This window comes from Thermobia domestica, chromosome 16 (genome assembly GCF_964235325.1).
Source record: "Thermobia domestica chromosome 16, izTheDome1.hap1.1, whole genome shotgun sequence".
In the NCBI taxonomy this organism is placed as follows: Eukaryota; Metazoa; Arthropoda; class Insecta; order Zygentoma; family Lepismatidae; genus Thermobia; species Thermobia domestica.
This window is the reverse complement of record NC_137469.1, coordinates 125,820,067-125,832,419: the sequence shown is the minus strand read 5'-3', so window position 1 is coordinate 125,832,419 and position 12,353 is coordinate 125,820,067. Positions and strand designations below refer to the sequence as shown.

The 12,353-nt window shown below is 28.4% G+C and overlaps 1 protein-coding gene and 1 long non-coding RNA gene across 6 annotated transcripts in view; one reads left to right on the top strand and one right to left on the bottom strand.

Annotated features, from left to right (window-relative positions):
- Positions 1-5,779, top strand: part of LOC145673396 (uncharacterized) — a 64,228-nt gene extending 58,449 nt beyond the window's left edge. For all 5 annotated transcript variants that reach the window (XR_014128753.1, XR_014128752.1, XR_014128749.1 and 2 more), the window contains one exon: positions 3,375-5,779. This is a non-coding gene — a long non-coding RNA (uncharacterized LOC145673396). The remainder of the gene's footprint in view (positions 1-3,374) is intronic.
- LOC145673397 (uncharacterized) overlaps positions 1-12,353 on the bottom strand; it is a 345,560-nt gene that overhangs the window by 237,162 nt on the left and 96,045 nt on the right. The gene's annotated exons all lie outside the window — the stretch shown is intronic.

Below are 12,353 nucleotides of genomic sequence, written 5' to 3'. Positions count from 1 at the left end.
CCTACAAAAAGTGTATTGTATTTTTTTTGGCTATTGTGAAATATCTAGACCCTACAAGCTGTATTTAAGGGGTAGAGTTTCTTTTATGTGAGAAGTTATTGTTTGTAGAGAGATAGTTGCGTAAATTTTGTGTTGTATGGAAGAGGGTTTGTAGGTGGCAGCCTTTTAAAAGAATTTTGCCTTTTACAGAGAAAAGTTGCTTTAAGACAGAGAGTAATTGGACGTAAGTGTTTGCAGGGGACGCTAACATTTGAAAAAGGAGATTGTTTGAAGAAATAAAAAAGAAAGCGTAAAATGTTTGGCGTTAGTTTCACCTCTTTATTTGTGAAAAAATATAAATATGTTGTTTTGGAGAACACGCTTATTTTCATCTTAGAGTTCAGTTGGCGTTAGTGTGTGTGTTATGAATGGTAAACAAAATGAAATATTTCAGTTTTACGTATTACGGTTATGTGCGTTAGGTTAAAGACGGTAATGATGAGTATAGATGAAATATTGGAATAAAGAAAGTGTTAGGAAGCGGGAGAACCGCGAGAAAACCTACGCATACGGTGTTTGTGCAGCATAAAGTTGACTTGTCGCGGATTGGGATTGATTGAGGGACCCCAAGTACCGAAGGTGTGCATTATAGCATTGAAGTATCGCAACTTGCCCTTAATAAATATTTGAATTTATTATTAGAAAGAGAATATGAAATATAAACTTTTAGTTAATTGTTTAATTGGAAAGACAGAAGCAATGCTTAGTTGTATTTTAAATTTAAAAGCAAGGCTATGTAAGACAAGACTTAGAAAATAACGTGGAATTGGAATTAGTTGAGTTAATGTGATGAATTGAACTGAATTGTTTTACGTTAAAGGCACCGCTACCGTAATTGCAAAACTGTAGATTGGCGTGTATTTTTTGTATGTACATAGAGGCTTACGTAATAGTGCCATGGCTTTAAAGTCCTGTTATTATGTAGTAGTTTCCCGATGAGAGTTTTTTAATATTGGAAAGACCCATGAACATTTATGACATGTAAATTGCCATAGGTGCAAGTGTACCATAATTATTTTGCAGAAGAGATAATCGAATTATTAGTAATTTGTTGTGTCCTGAAATCAATTATATTTGTTAGCTAAAGAATTAGGCAAACCCACACCACGTGTAATATTAGTATGGATTCAAGTAATAATCTGGAAAGAATTGTTTTAATTCCTAAAATTATTTTAAATTGATACATATAAGAACTTTTATTGAGAATTACAGTATTTAAGGGAGACTGAAAAAATTTAGGGGGGAGTGTGCTCGCGACTTAAATATTATTATTATTTTTGGAATATATGATGCGTTATACGTCTTGTACAGCTTTATGTAATTGACCTTATGGCAGAAACAATAAAAAAATGAAAATGTAGGAAACATGAAAGCATTGGGGGATAAAGTATAATGATTTGCTTAATAATTATTAAAATAATGATTTGAATGTAGAATAGAAGATAAAATATTTAGTCAGACTGAAAGTAAATTCATGATTTATATTATAGAAATATGAGTATAGAAAAATCAAATGAGATATATTGCATGACTGTATTTAAAATGTAAGTATAAAGAAGATTTGAGTTGAGTTGATTTTAGTTTAACATCCCGTTTAGCAGCGAGGTAATATGAGAAGTGAACGTATTGATTAACGTTGAATTTGAACGACATGAGCTCCCGCCGGAAATTGAACCGGGTGTTATACGCAAAATGCGCGTACGCTAACCGCTTAGCCACGGAAGAGCTTATGAACAATATTAGTTTTTAGGAAAACTGAATTTTGTTTCCCTATATTAATTTATTGAAAATATTGAATTGTTTTTATGGCACTTAGCACTTTATATTGCACGGTAATGCGAGTTAGGGTAAAAGGAGATGATAATTAAGGATGTGGAAGGAAACGGAAGAATTCCGAAAAAATTACGAACATAATATTGTTTATTATAAGATTACTTAACCAAATATCTTGTTAGGCAATGTCCTAGAGGGTATGGTGGCGGGAGAGGGAGGGCGCGAAGAAGACTACAATTAATGGCTGTAGCCACGGAGAGGCTTATGAACAAGATTAGTTTTTAGGAAAACAATTTTGTTTCCCTATATTAATTTATTGAAAATATTGAATTGTTTTTATCGCACTTAGCACTTTATATTGCACGGTAATGCGAGTTAGGGTAAAAGGAGATGATAATTTAGGATGTGGAAGGAAACGGAAGAATTCCGAAAAATTTACGAACATAATATAGTTTATTATAAGATTACTTAACCAAATCTCTTGTTAGGCAATGTCCTAGAGGGTATGATGGCGGTAAAGAGAGGGAGGGGGTGAAGAAGACTAATTTATTGGCTGATATTAAAATAAAAAGATCATACGCGAAGACGAAAAGGTTAGCGGAGGACCGTGGGGCATGGAAGCTTTTTTGCTGTGGCAAGTGACCTGTGAATAAAGACAGAATACCTATGATGATGATGATAACTTAACCAAAAAACAGAACTATGGACCAAATGTACTAGAGGAAATTACTTTAGGATTTGTGTAGCAAAAGTAAAATAAAAACGTAATGATAATTGAATATTGTCTTGCTAGTATTGTAAATAGGAATGTTTCCTAGAAAAAACTCTTGCTTAATTTTTGTGGAATTTTATATAAATGATGTGAAAAAGTTAAATCATAGGAATATGTTCGTACAATCGTAATAAGGATGTATGTTATTTGATATTTTGGATATGTAGGGAGTCACATAAAATTTTTTTGTTGGGAGGGTTACAAAGTAATTTTGTTAGAATATGTTTAAGATTGCTGGTTTTTAAGGCCTTGTGGACAGTTATATGTAGGTTAGTTTTAAAACTAAGGTAAAAAATTGTAGAAAAAATTAGTTTGTTTATAATTGAAGGAATGAAATATTTTGTTGGAAATATAGGTAAATTACGTTATAAACATGATTTAGGGAGCTTAGCTCCCCAGAGTTTTTATTGGTGGGAAATAAATAAATAATAGCAGCTTGTTTAGAAGAGAACAAATAAAAAATAATAAGTCATTATTTGTATTGAAGATCCAGGTTTTAAGAACTAATATTTAAATATCGAAATAACTTTGACAGATTAAATTATAGGCGCTAAGCGATTAACTATAAAAGTGATAACTAAGTATTGAATGTACAGTAGCTATTTATTTTGAGAATAGAACAGTGAATTGTTACTGATAGTAATATAATTGATTGCCTGAATTGATGAGAGATAAAAAAATAAGGTGATACTTATTTTGATATATTTTTAACAGCACGCTTGCTTAAATATAACCTGTGAAATTTTATAGTATTATTTGATATTTATAATAGTTATTTTTTTTCTTGCAGGATGGATGGATCACGAGCATGTACATCGTTTGATATTTTTGATTCATTTAATGAAATAGATGGGATTCTATTCAAAGTTGGAAATGAAGACAGCAAATCACAAAAAAGAAAGGGAGGAGAAGAAGAAGAAGAAAAAAAATGAAGGAAGAAGATAATCTTTGGGCGTTGTTTCCCATAGATGGGGAAACAGAAAAACTTTTAATACTTGCCGTGGAAAGAGTCGAGGCAATGCAAAAACTAAAATTAAAAAAAACCAAAACTGTAAAAAAAGAAAAAAAATGTAAATATGAAAAAATAAAAAGAAAAAAAAAGAAAATTAGATTAGTAAATATAATTTCTGTGTTTTGTTAATTCCGATGTGTTTACTTTAGGTAATTTGAACTTTGAAAAATCAAGTTTTAAGGTTAGGTGGTTGGTTGAAAAGTTTTATAGCGACCACATTTTTTATGGTTTTCTCTTTCAGTTTTCCATTGGACAGTAGAAAGACTGGAACGACCAAATGCAGTGGAGTAAGGTATTGTATATTTTTTATGAAAGACCCAGCGAAAGATATTAGTTTCACAGGGATTTAAGAATGTTTTGGTGCTAAAATTACAGGAAAAAAATCTATAGAAACCTTATAAGAAGACTGCTGAAAATATAATTACCAATTGATGGTTAAAGATGCTTTTTGAACTTGGAAAAACGCTAATAAAATTAGAAAATGTAGAAATAAAAGACACATTTTAGGTAGTGCGAGCTGGAATCCAACTAAGCATTCAGCTATCTAAATATTCATTATTATTATTATTATTATTATTATTATTATTATTATTATTATTATAATTAATATTATTATTATACATTTGACAGACCTGGAAAATAACTTTTTACGCTTTATGATTTTGATTCGTCTGTTTTTAAAATTATGCTTTCCTTCTACTTTTTCCTTTTATACTAATATAAAGAAAAAAAAGAATTTTTCGTAAACTATATGCAATCAAATTGTCAAACATGATTTCTTACTCTGAGGGAAGAACATAGACTAAAAGTATTTGAGAAGAGGATCCTAAGAAGAATATTTGGACTCAAGAGGAACAAGAATGGGGAATGGCGGAAGCTTCATAACGAGGAACTACATAGTTTATACGGTTTACCCAACATTGTTAGGGTCGTGAAGTCTAGGAGGCTTAGGTGGGCAGGTCATGTAGCTAAAATGGAAGAAAGTAGAAACGCTTTGAAAGTCTTGACTGGTAGACCTCAAGGACTGGTAGATGATAGGAAAACGATCATTAGGAAGACCTATGCGCAAATGGGAGGAAAATATTAAGATGGATCTTGTACAAATAGGAATACAAAGTAGGATTCAGTTGAATACGGATAGAAGGCAGTAAAGAGCTTTTGTGAACGCAGCACTGAACCTCCGGGTTCCATAGGCCATAAAGTTAGTTAGTTAGTTTTATATACAATCAAAATAATATTAACAAAAAGAAAGATAAATAAAACACCTCTTTTCTGCTACCCGTTTCTTTAAAATATTTTTTGTCATTATATACAGATTATTTGTCCCCTTAAAAACACTGTTGAAGCTTTATAACATGCGTATTGCTAAAGTATTTTGATCCTGATTATAGGAGCACTGAAGATCGAGACCAACTTCTTTCTAAGTGCAATATTTACTTAAAATGATTATTTGTTTGGCTATAGGGTTTATTTTATTTTTATTTCATGAAATTTTTTTTGAGGGGGAAGTAAAAATGTAAGGCTGTTAGGCTTTAAAATTTTGTTAGATAACTCATGGTTTCCATGGGATTTTTTGAATAGGTTTTTATGTCCCACAGTTTTAGGGATTATTTCCATATTCCCTCGAATGTTGTATTTTATTGGATTGATTTTAAAAATATCTTATAAAAAGAAACTGAAATGATGTTTTTTACTCTTTGTTTTGCATACAAATTTTAATTGAATAAACGTTACCAAACGTTACCAATAAACGTATATTATATAAGGGTACTGTATTATTAAATAAACAGATATTTAAAGCAAAAAATTATTAACTATAGAAGACTCCACTGTATATGTATGATAGTTAAAAAAGAAAATCCTATGTACATTTTTCACTAATGAAACTTATCACATAAACGAACATAAATGGGAATATTAAAATGACTTGTGTTTGCTTTTATTTATTGGACAAATGTAGGATATAACCGTTGTTATGAGCGAAAAAGACATTGAGATTTTTTTGTGACGATTTTAAGATTAAAATACGCGTGCCATGTATTTCCTGGATAGTTTTATGAGGGTGAAAAAAATGGTTTACGTACAATTTGAAACGCCAAGAAGCGAATAGGGGAGAAACAAATTACCTAGCATTGGAAACAACTATGGAACGCGTAAGAGAGCGAAAGCGAGAGAGCGAGAGAGAGAGGGAAGAAAAAAAGTTAGTTTGACTGTAGACCAGAATAGGAACTGGTAAAAGGGAGCGGGAGGGTATATTATTGTTGTTAGTTTGACGGAAAGAGCGCGAGCGAGAGAGAGGCGGGGGAAGAGAGCGTTACCGTGAATGAGCATACTTGGTATGTATGCTTCAGGCGGTTTTTATTGTTAGGTGAATGGGATGGAATTTACGACATTTTAAAGGAAGACAACTTGTTTTTTCAAGAGCAAAACTGCAAAACTTTTGTAAGATATATATATTTTTAAAACGAATAGCAAATGATTGATTTAAATTAACGAAAAGGAATAATTTGTTTGTTAAAAATAGTGGCGTATGCAGAATATGACTATGCGCGCGGCTTATTGAGAATAAATTGAGATTGTAAGTGAATATGTAAATGCTTTTGAGTGATTATTTTTTAACTATTTAGCGTTACTTTAAAGATATGTTTGTCATTTGAAAGGGGAAAAAATTAGGTTTTGAGTATGATATATGCCTATGTAGAGCTACATTATACTGTATTGGAAAGCACATGCACATTATAGAAATGTTAAAACGTTGATACTTACCTAAGACAAAATGTCTTTGATGTTTGAAGCACATACGTGAACTGTATACGAACAACTAAAATATGGCGGGAAAAAACACGGGAAGCGAGAAAAATTTTTTGTCGGTAAACGTATGAGGCTTTGCCGTTTGTAAAAATAACACCGGAGCAATAAGTTTTAATTTTAACTGCACAAAAGCCTGTTTAGTACTGACATGTGTTGCTATATAGATGGCGCTGATGGAAAAACAGTAAGATTTTTCCGTATAATAAATTTAAATGATCATAAATCGTAAACTATTGATCGTAGGACCAAATGGACTACAAAAATCGATTTATCAGGTCAAAATCTATATAGAAAGACACCTTACATGATAAACTTGAACAACTTTTATTTTTTTCGAATTAATACGGGGGTTGTTCAAAAAGTAATTTTTTGTTTTTCGCTTTTTATGGCAAACTATTGGTCGTAGAAACAAAAGAAAGGTATTTTTTTGAAGCTTAGGACCTAAGGAACACTACTATATAGAACAATGTAACTAAAAGAAAAATTTAGTGAATTTGCATAAACAATATGGCGTCGATTTTTTTGAAACTTTAGAAATATGCTTATTAGAGGATATATTTTTATATGAATAGATAAAATAAATGATATTACTAAAATAAATACCATTTTCGCGCCTTTTTTACCGCTACCGGTGCGCGCCGCGTGGTATTTGCGCCCGGAAAGAGGTTTTTGCGACGCGGGACGCGTAAAATATTGCCGCCCGGAAAATGCGCGGCGTATTGCCGGTTATAAAAACAAACAACACTCGGTAACTTGCTATGGTACATGTACACACACGCACAGTCTTATACACACTAATGTCAATGTTATGTGTACAGATGGCGTTGTTTTAAAAAACAAACATGGCGATTGGATTTTAATGTGTTTTCTTTGCATTAATGATATGTAGTATATGTAATAAGGTTTATAATATTTGTATAACTGAAAATATTTACAATTAATCTAGTAAACGTTATTTTTAAAATATTGTATTATTATAAAATAGTAATAATTGGAAATTTGAACAAGTTAACACGAACTTTACCAAACATTCCCGAAGTTTTACGAACACTGCCGAACATAAACATAAGAGTTTATCCACAATTCCTGTACATGTTGGTAAATGTATCACACGAATGGTTCCGAAAATTACCGAAGTTAACCGAACATAAACATAAGAATGTATCAGCAATTCCAGTACACGTTTGGTAAATGTAACTTTAAACATTAGTAATTGTAATTTTATAACAATATTAATTCTAATATTAACACGTAGTATAACAGTACTACTTGTATAGAATGTAACACAGTTTATGTGAAATTTAATCTCGTACCCAAACGCGTTTAGTTTTATAATCTTTTACTCAAAGGCACTTAGTTTGTAATCTCGTACCCAAAAGCAATTAGTTTGTACTCTTGTACGCAGGTGTTTTAACATATTTTAAATTTAGTAACAGTAATATTACATAATGTGATTTAATTTGTAATTGTAGTATTATTTATTATTTATTTAACCTTTCGTAATAAATTACTCGAACACTTCGTGTGAGCATACCAAACATGATCCGAATATATTAAAAATGGTTGTGAACTTAAAAATTATTCCAATAGAAACTCAAAGTAACATACTTACAATTATTTTATTCGTTCGCTTTATTAGAAGCTCAACTTATTTTTTATCATTGTTGAATGTCAGCATATTAAAATTGTTGTGAAGTTATAAATAATTTTTTAACACAACACTCATAGTGTGTGATCATATTTAAATTGCGGTGCAAACTCATTATTTATTTAACCTTTCGTAATAATGTTATTATTTTGAATAATACTCATGCAGAAACATTATTGCGATTTTATTCCTTCACTTTATTAAAAACTCAGTTTATTTTTATTAGAAAACATATATAAACTATATTTCATCATATAATATAATGTTTTTTAAACACAATTTAAAGTATAATCATATTCAAAACTTTGTGACTACTTCTTAAAAATTAACTTCTCTGTATTTTTCTTCAATACAATAAAGGAAATGTTCACAATTAATGTTATATTATTACATTTTTTCTATAAAAAAGCTGTAAGAACACACTTTATATTATTATTAATTTTGTACGTGTTTCCATTTCTTATAACTTTAAAGTATTTATATTCTTTTTAATATACTAAAATTTTATATGTATGTATTTGTTAACAAATAATGTTTGCAATTTTACACTTTTTATATTGTTTTTTTTCAGTATACACTACTATGTTTTACTAATTGTATGTGTACCTGTATTTTTTAAATATATATTTTTGTCAATATTTATATTACTATATTATTTACTATAGTAAGATAACCGAACAAAGTTGCTGAAATGATGATCTATATTACTACATATTGTTTCGTATGTTTTATGCTTGTATTTTTATTTTCCTTTCTGTATTTTTATTTTCCTTTCTATATTTTTATTTCTTCACTTGTAATTTTTATTTTAGTTCGGAATTTGTAATGCAACATCCTGTTTTAAAGTTGTACTTTTAATTTTCTTTTGCAATTTGGATTGCAGCATTCTGTTTTAAGTTTTGTTTCTATATTTTATTTTTTATTTTTTAGTTGATGTATAAACGTTAAATCGTATGCGTTGCATACTCTTAATTTTTTAAGGGATCGCTTCCAAAGAAATTTTATTTGTTGGTTCGTTTGCTGTGCAAACTCCTTATTTATTTAACCTATCGTAATAAATTACTCAAACACTTCCTGTGAGCATACCAAATATGTTCCAAAAAAATAAAAATTCCTGTACAAACTTGTAAGAGCAGCTACGCTGTGAACTTGTTTGCTCGCTTTATTAAAACTTTGTTGTTAATTGTGTAAGTGTTTCACTTGATGTTTTCTATTTTACACTTTTCATTATTTTTGTTGTTAATTATGTACGTGTTTCACTTAGTTTTCTATTTTACACTTTTCATTATTTTTGTTTTTCATTATACAATATTATATTTTATTAGTAAATGTATATGTCTATGTGTACATGTTGTATCTTTTATGTTTTCATTTTACTTTTGTTAATATTTTTATTACTATGTAATATGCGATTTCAACTTTTTAAATTATTGCATTTGTAGTACATGTTTACTAAGAAATCTTTTTTTTCACTACTGTTATACTTTTAGGGAAATATCAAAATAAACTGTTAACGAAAATATCATTAGCATAAACCACTAAGGTTCATAATAGTTTTCCATAAACTTTTTGTAAACATTGTTTCTTATTTTTTCATTAATAATTATTCTCTTGCGTAATAAAAGTCATTGTAAAAACATGTCCTAACAATATTTCCGAATACTAAAGGACAAACTCAATGTTAAAATTTCTTATCATATTAAAGTATTAATATAAAATAAACATTAGTTCTTTTCTACTTTCCTTTCAAGTTTTTTTATGTATGTATTTCAAACATGATTATTTTTTTTGTTTACAAATGTTATTTCATTTTTTATAATTTACATAATGTATTAAAATGATATTAAAATAATTATGTAATTCAATTTTATGCGCAATTACAAAATGAAAACATGTATGTAAAACAATACAAAATAAATTCCAATGTGTGCAAAATTACAACTAAATACGATTGCATATAACATTACAAACTATTTGTGTATACAAAAACTAGAAACTATATATTAGAAACAAATGAAAATAACAAAAATACTTTTATAAAAATAATACTTTTATTTTTCACATAATTTAAAAATGGTTACATATAAATAAAATTGTTGCAAATTATATAATATAAATAAATATTTAATGTTATATTCTATTTTAATTTTAAATTCATGTACATGTAAACAATTTCATCATACTAAAAATTTTCTATTTTAAATTATAATAAGTATTGTTGTCAAATTTACTGTATTTACATTGTATAACTTTTACTTCGTTTACTTATTTCACTAACACATGAAACAAATTAAAAATTATAAAAAATATAAACAAAATCTTTTTCTAAGAAAAGCTCTGTAATTAAATCAACATAATTTTTGTTTAATAAAATATTATATAACATAAATAAAGGTCCAATCATCTATTTCAATATTATGTTATGATGAAAAGATTTCATACAGTTCATCAAACGTACGCCCTCGTACCATAACACGCCATGCATTAAAGCACATCATTTCATATTCACCAGTAATACAATCATGGTGCTCTATAATACGAGTTTTCAAAACAACCTTCACATACAAGTTTATATTCTGGTTTCCATCTTGAAATACAATCCAACACACACTATTCATTCACATAAAAAGAACTACAATTATACACACACGGTGTGTTTCCTGTAGGTGTGTATCACAAAATGTGATTCATATGATAAATTAAATCTATTTAAAAGCGTTTTGTTTTGTTTGTAATTGTCGTCTAAACAATGTTTCTTCAAGTACAATTCAAACACTATGTCACGAGTTGTCTTCTTAATTACGAATTCCCACACAGCACGTTTTAATCGATTATTATATGCTAATAAACATAAATGAAGGCGCTCATCTGGTATTCTTAATGAACAAGCAGAACAAAGTAGTAGTTCATTCAGTTCATAATTTTCAAAAAAGTCTTTTATGCACAACTTACTTACTTTAAATCGATTGCACTTACAGTTTACAATATCTAATTCACGAATTTCAATATGTATATTAGGATACACTTTTTCAAATTGTATTTCATCAACATTTCGATAAAATCTTCTAAACGAATTACAATGTTCTTCATTAGGATAGAATAATTTCACTTCACAAATAACTTTCTTCCTATTAACAAGTTTAAGTTCTTTCTCTCGTGGCGAAATATACTCGGAATGGTATACTTGTCTACTACACATCTTCACAAATACTATACTATTTAAGTATTGTTCTTGTGTATACATAAATAAATTTGCGCATGCGTATAAACTTTTAACAAATGCACATGCGTCTTACAAGTTGATATTTAGTTTCCATTGGTAAATATAGCCTCCATTGGTTACCAAAGCTTCCAATTGCAACACGTGTTTTGCTTTTAATAAATAAATTTGCGCATGCATATAAACTTTTAACAAATGCGCATGCGTGTTACAAGTTGGTATTTACTTCCCATTGGTAAATATAGGTTCCATTAACTATCACAGCTTCCAACTGCACCATGTGTTTTCCTTTTCATTATGCAGGTAGGTATATGTATATATATTTAAAAGTATACTAACATCAAAACAAAATAAAATTGTATTCTATATGCAAACACAATAAATAATATGTTTTTTCCAAGTCTGCACATTTTATTATTTTCAAATCATTTTTATTAGTTCACATGAAATGTTCGTGTAATTTATTGCGCGAACTTAAATAAATAAATAAATAGCTTTCGTAAAACAGTTCTGTTAATAATACGTAAGTTTAAAAATAAAAAAATTACTTAGTAAAACAAATTCTCCAAACATTTTCTACATAATGTGTTAGTTCAAATAACGGAAAAAATTATTCGTAAAGTCATACTTTTTAACTAAAAGTGTTTCCAAAACAAACGATAAAATACGAACATGAAGTTTTCTTTCCAATTTTTAACACGTCAATACAAAGTGTTCAAGTAATTTAGTATTTTCAAAACATTTCTTTTTTTAATAGTTTATACATAAATTATTTAAGCATTAAAGTTTCATTTTACTTTAAAGTAATATGTTTATATGCATGTATATTTTAAATTGTAGGTATTTTTTAGGTATTTTATTATTATTTGTATTTATCTTTAAATATTTTCTTAAAGTGTAAAATAATACGAAAAATTTAAAAAATGCAAACATGTGAAACAATGCTAATCACAATATAATATAAGAAAATGCCAAACAAAATAAATATCAAACAAATGTTACTTTCAATCATTTTCAAATTATTTTTTTCCAATTATTTATTTCATTAACAATTTTTTAAAAAGAAAACAAAAATTAT